The sequence below is a fragment of the Herpailurus yagouaroundi genome, unplaced genomic scaffold (genome assembly GCF_014898765.1).
Source record: "Herpailurus yagouaroundi ecotype Mexico unplaced genomic scaffold, PumYag 189, whole genome shotgun sequence".
NCBI lineage: Eukaryota > Metazoa > Chordata > Mammalia > Carnivora > Felidae > Herpailurus > Herpailurus yagouaroundi.
The window spans coordinates 6984887-6991771 of record NW_024412420.1 but is presented as its reverse complement, the minus strand read 5'-3'; the positions used below and the strand labels follow the sequence as shown (position 1 = coordinate 6991771).

Genomic DNA, 6885 nt, shown 5'->3' with positions numbered 1-6885 from the left:
TTTAAAACATTTTTTACGTTTACTTATTTATATTGAGAGAGAAAGTGCAAGTCAAGGAGAAACAGAGAGAGAGAGAGAGAGAGAGAAGAGAGACAAAATCCCAAGCAGGCCTGCACTGCCAGTGCAGAGCCTGATGTGGGGCTTGAACCCATGAGCTGTGAGATCATGAACTAAGCCGAAGTCAGACACTTAACTGACTCCTCCACCCAAGCATCCCCCATCTTTTTTAAACATTTTCCTTTTTTTAAGTTTATTTATTTATTTTGAGAGAGAAAGTGCAAGTCAGGGAGGGGCAGAGAGAGAGAATCCCAAGTAGGCTCCACAGGGAGAATTGGTATTTTTAAAAGTACTGGTCTTCCCATCTGGAAATACAGTACTTTTCTTAATCTGTTCATTTCTTCTTTCAGCACTAGTGGTAGCCAGCCTCCAACATGGTCTCTGGTGATACATATCTCCTGTTGTTAGTGCCCTAGGGCAGTCCTCTTCTACATTTTATCTGGGTTGTTCTGAGCGATTCCAGAATTCCAGATTTGAGTAGAAGTCACAATACAGAATTCCAAAAACTTTGTTCCTACTGTCTCTTGGATTACTCATTCTGGAGGGAGCCAGTCAGCATGTTGTGATGATACTCCAGTAGCTCTTAGAAGAGAGGTCTGGTTAATGAGGAACTGTGGCCTCCTGTTGACAGTCAATACCAACTTGCCAGCCATGTAAGTGAGCCATCTTGGAATCCAATCCTTTAACCCCAGTCAAGCCTTTAGAAAACTATGACCCTAGCCAACATCTTAACTGCAACCTCTCAAGAAATCCCAAGCCAGAAACATCCAACTGAGCTTCTCCCAAACCCCTGACCCTCAGAAACTGTGTTAGATAATTAACGATTGTTACAGAATTAGTTGTTAAAATTTGGTGTAATTTTTTATAACAGTTATAGACAGCTAGAATGGTCCTTTAGTTTTATAGTTTCTTCATAATGTCTCCTATCTATTTTAGTAAATTCATCCCTTGGCATTTGACTGTTGTTGTTTAAAATATCCTGAAGAGATAAAATGTATCTGTCATGTCATTTACAAAAATCACTCTAATATACATTTCAGATACTATATTTGTTGTAATGCTAATATAGATTTCAGATACTCTATTTATTGAGGACAGAGGAGCTGGGTCTCCTCGATGTCATGAGGATAAACAGTGAAGACATAGAACACTCTATTATAGATTCTTAGTAGTGTCCACCATTTTAATAAAGGTAGATAATGGAATAAATAAGCTCAAATCAAAAGGAATGAACAAAGTATATTCACTGCAACATCTTTCTCAATCCCCAGTTCACTTTTTTCCTGCCACTATGCCACATTCCATATAAAGCAGCTGGGGCATTTGCTGAAAGAGTTGAGAACTGCAAACCTAGAAAGGGAGGGTTTCCCATGGGGTCTTATCCAGTGTTTTGTTTTAACTTCCTCACAATAGGTTCTTTAAAGTTTTATTTATTTAAGTAATCTCTACACCCCACATGGGCCTCAACTGAACTCATGACCCAGAGATCAAGAGTCACATGCTCTTCCAACTGAGCCAGCCAGGTGCCCCAACTTCAAGACAGTTTTCTAATGTCTAAAAAATACATAACACCCGTTCATTAGTATCAAAAGGTCCTGCCACAAGACCAGGCATTCCTGGCATCTTGGTGACAAGGGTAGAATACAGAACTGACTATATGGGCTTTTCCCAATATCCTAAGCAATCCTAAGATCCTTGCTCAGACAAGTCTGTCACAGAAGAAAATTCTAGAAGCACTCTGTATCTGTCAGAGTGTCCAGTCAGGAGACAGAAACTACATGAGCAATTTGCCAAGAAAAAAAAAATAAATAAAGAACTATTATCCAGTGAAAAGAGACTAACTATTAAAGGGGGTAAAGAGAACTCTAAACAATAGCAAATATAGGGAACTACAACCTCTAGGGCTGAGAGAAAATACTCAAGATAGAAACAAACTGGGAAAGAGCCTCCCTCCCCAGGGCTGAGATTCAGATCTCATTGAATAGGGTAAGGCTGTGGCCCATTGGTTTAGGAAGACTGAGGTGTCAATGGTGGACGTTAGCAAGGAGGGAAGGGCTGCTGGGGTACTCCCTGGGAAGCCACCCACTGCGGTCGTGGTGGTGGTAGTGACATTCGTTGGGAAGCTGCCACCATTATGGGAGTAATGCCCTGCTATAGGAGTAAGAAAAACACTAGAATCAAGAAAAACTGGGTCCTCTTGCAGTGGTCCTCCAGCGCCCTCTACTGGCAAGGGCTAGCTAGCATTATTCCAGCCGGCAACGGAGAAAGTTTCTACTCCTCAATTCTAGAAATATGAAGGACAAAGAAAAGTGGATTTGGTACATACATACAATGGAACATTATTCAGCCATAAAAAGAATGAAATCTTGCCATTTGCAAAAACGTGAAGCTAGAGAGTATTATGCTAATTGAAATAAGTTAGAGAAAGACAAATACCTTATGATTTCATTCATATGTGGAATTTAACAAAACAAATGAGCAAAGAGAAAAAAAGAGAGGCAAACCAAGAAACAGACTCTTAACTGTAGAGAACTGATGGTTACCAGAAAAGGGGGGGTGGGGGAGGAACGGGTGGATGAGTGAAATAAGTGACAGGGATTAAGAAGTGTACTTACTTGCTGTGATGAGTACTAGGTCATGTATGGAAGTGTTCAATCATTGTATTGTACACCTGAAGCTAATATTACACTGTATGTTAATTAAGTTTAACTTAAAAACTTTTTAAAAAGTGGATCTGGAACTGTGAGGCCATAAGTTGATGACTGGTATACACTCTAAAGCACAATAAAATACAGAATGTTAAGGATCATTAAAATTTTTTTTAGAAAAGAAGAGAAATCATAGTGTAGCTGGCCTCAGATTTCACCTTAAAATTGGAAATTCAACACAGCTCATCCAAACTCTCCATCATAATCCTCCTCCAAGAGCCTTCTCTACACTAGTATTTTCCTTTTATGGACAAGGTATCTAGTAAGTCAAAGAATGTTCACAGTATATTTCCTTTTCCAGCCGTCAGTCACGTTCTCTGACTGAGAGAGAGGCAATGAAGTTCAGGATTCCTGCGAGACCACAATTCTCTGAAAATAAAGACTCTCCTGAAATACCAAATTATTTTTATCACAATTTCTATTTTCCTTTCATCTCATTTCATTATGTGAAATTAAATACATCAGCATGGATGCAATAAAAAGAGAAATAATAATGAATTTCTGACCCATGGGGAGCGACCATGAGCCCATCACCTTCATTCTGCAGTTATTATCATGCAGGGGGGAAGAAAAAAACACAGCAATCTCTACTCTTGCTTGGAAAAAGCACTCAAGATATATATTGCACCTGGAGGATATAAGTCTATGATCAGACCTGCTTTGGGCAACAAATTCTTGCTTCTTTCTTACTTCTGTTGGCGTCTTCAGCATAATAAGCAATTTAATCAGCTCAGCTTCATGAGAATGCTTCAGATATTTGCATTTTAGCACTACTTGTCTTCCTTTTTCCTTATTAAAATTGGCATCTACCATGTTATGACACAAACTGCAGAGCCAAGCACCCTGGGCCAATGACAGCACAAATACAGCTGTTTGCTCTACATCCTAAGCTTTGGTCTCTGCCACTTGTCCTTGAGACCTGCATTTTTCCAGATATAGAAAATCGATGCTGCCTCTGCCCTACCCAAAACAAATCTGCAGAGAGATGTATTTTATTATTGTTAATGAAACTGCTTAAATAAGAGTTCTTCAGCAAAAAAAAAAAATATCTCTCTTGCATGTTAAAGCACTGACAAGGCAGGGAAAAGGTGAGAACATTACAAATAATTGCAGCAGTGATGTGACACTTGCAGAATTTATGTTACTATGTTTGTACACTGTATTCTACAGACAGTGAGAAAGTGTGCATATCAATAAATTAGATACTAGGTTGGAAGCACCACTAAAAAAACATCAGGTTGCAGTATATTTGCAAAATGAAATCAAACAATCAAAGGGGCTTAGTTTTCAAGCAGCCATCTCCCTTAGCAACTAGCTTCTAGATATATCAATTCAGAATTACTATTAAAATGCTAACTTATTGATTTTTTAAATCTCATACGTAAAGTGTGGGAGAGACCTCCTTGTGTACATAAAATCCATTTTCCCACACAGTCCACCTTGCGTCAATGGGTGGCCATTGAATAATTCTCATTAAAGGAATGGGGAGGGGGTGATTTATATCACTTTCCTCACAAAGCTTTTTGGAAATGGGTGTGGCTCTTTACCACTCTATTTCTCCTTCCATCAGCCGAATGCAAAAGAGACAATGGTCATAGGACCTGAAGAACCAGAGAACTGGAAGGAGCCTGGGTCCCTGAGTCACAAGAAGGTCAGACTCTCACTGACCAAACCTATTATATTTTCTTCATGAGTCAGACAAACTTTTATTGGGTTTGAGCCATTATAGATTTTGAGGTCTCTGAGTATTATATATTTATTTATATATTACCAAAAGAGAAGAATCATTTTTAGGTCAATTAAAACGTCTGGGAATCTGATCTCTTCTCAAATGATATTTTATCCTAGTCATCTATTCTTTCTAGCCCTAATTTTATCCACCAAGAGTGTAAATTTATTAGACATGCCCACAGAAACATCTTCAAAAACACTTAAAGTGCAATTTTTAAAGTATGGCCAAAAAGTTGTTTTATCAATCAATATTGCATGTTTTGAGGCAGTCTGGGGATGCACCAGATGACAGAGAATTTTTATTACATTTGGGCTTTTGGCATGTACCAGCACTTTCCCACTGACATTTATTCAAAGTGACCAGTGACCTACAAAGCCACCAAAATATCCGTCAAAGCAACTGAATCATGTTCCAAATCACAAACACTTTATGGCAACATGAATGATGCTTTTCAAAACTCAGTATTTTCCATATTGTGTTTCATGCTCAATACATATTTATTGAACTTAATTGGTCAGATAGGAAAAGGCATCCATTTCTCTTAACTTAGATTCGATTGACTAAAATCATCATTCCAAATATGCTTGGTGGTTTTGATAATGGATTTCACATTCTTTTCTATACCTAATGCCACTCAACTTGGTTTTCAAGGTATAGGTATAAGTAATTACCTTATAGCTTTCCTAGTGTCAAATCCAATGACTTTTCTCTAACCTCATTTCCTCTTTTTTATTTGCTTTAATTTTGTTTTTGAACCTGCAGAACACCTCTTTCCAAAATTGTATTTCCTCCTGGTTGTAGCAATTCTATGTAATAGTAGCACACCTCCCACTACATCTACTTATTTTTCTCTTTTGGTCACTGTTCCTCTTTCTTTTCTTACAGGCTTTTCTGTGAAGCTATTTTTCTCTCTCCCACTCTTTAATCCATGGGCTGATGATGCCCAAATTTTTGTATCTAGTTATGCCAATTTTCCTGAGATCTCAAATGTCTGTTGTCAATCACTTAAAGAACGCACATTTTCCTCACCTTCTCTTCCATTTCTACATGCCAACATCTTTTTTCCTCAATATGGATATCTATTCCCTTATATACCTGTTCGTATTAGTCTGTGACATCAAATTCTGCCAGTTTTGAAGCCTTTGAATAATCACTGAATTAGCTGCCTTCATTTTCCATTTAATTTTTGGCCAAGTCTTTTCAGTGTTCCCTGCAAAGTGCCTATTGAATTCTCTTTTATTGCTGTGAGCAGCATCTTTACAGATGCTCAATCCTCAAGTGTGGGCTTGATAATCTTATCTGAAGTGACTATAACTCCATAGGTCCTCCAGCCCCAACTCAAAACAGAGGTTACCAGTGGTTCTCAAATCTGGCTACATGTTGAAATCCCTGGGGAGCTCTTAAGAACAGACCAATGTCAGGGCTGAGCACTAGCATTTTTATTTCTCCCAGATGATTATAATATACAGACAAAACTAAGAGCCACTGAAGTATTCCATTTCTAGGCTATGTTAATTCTAGGGGGGTTTAAATTTTCTGTGGATGTAGTATATCAGATTCATTCTTTCATTATATTTGCTAAGTAACTATTGTTGATGTATTAAAAAAAAACTATTGATTTCCACATACTGATTTATAGGTACAAATCCTTTTGAATTTTTTTCATCTCTAAGAGACTTTAAGTGATAATTGTGGGCTTTCCAAAGAAATAAATCATATTTATTAGTTCCCTATTGCTCCTATAACAAGCTACAATAAACTTAGTGGCTTATAGTGGCACAAATTTTATTATTCTGGAGATCAGAAGTCTAGCATGGGTCAGCAGGGCTATATTCCTTCCTGAGGCTCTAGAGAAGAACTTGTTTCCATGACTTTTCGTGCTTCTAGAGGTCACCTATATTCCTTTGCCCATGGCCCTTCCTCCATCTTCAAATCCAGCAGCTTAGCCTCTTCCTTCTTCTCTGACCTCTGCTTCCATCCTTCCATCTTTTCTCCACTCTAATGTTTCCTCCTCATAAGTACCCTTGTGATTACTTGGGCCTACCTGGGTAACTCAGGATAATCTCTGTATCTCATGATCCTTAACTTAATCCCACCTGCAAAGTCCCTTTGGCCATTTAAGGTAATATATTCACAGGTTCCTGGGGTAGGATGTGGATTCTTGGAGAGAGGGATGTCATTATTCTTCCTACCATATCATCTTAAGACATATTGCCTACTCTGATTATATTTTTATACCCCTCCTTTCTCTTGGCTTTGTCAGTCCTTCCCCCCTTACTGTTGATAGTAATGACAGAGATAGAGATACAGATAGAGACAGAGACAGAGACAGAGACAGAGGAAGGAAAGGAAAGGAAAGGAAAGGAAAGGAAAGGAAAGGAAAGGAAA

At 38.3% G+C, this 6885-nt stretch overlaps 1 long non-coding RNA gene across 1 annotated transcript in view; it reads left to right on the top strand.

The window, feature by feature from the left end:
• Window positions 1–570: 570 nt before the first annotated feature.
• The window catches only part of LOC121044766 (uncharacterized), a 15917-nt gene continuing 9602 nt past the window's right edge, over window positions 571–6885 (top strand). The window contains exon 1 of the long non-coding RNA XR_005797465.1: window positions 571–710. This is a non-coding gene — a long non-coding RNA (uncharacterized LOC121044766). The remainder of the gene's footprint in view (window positions 711–6885) is intronic.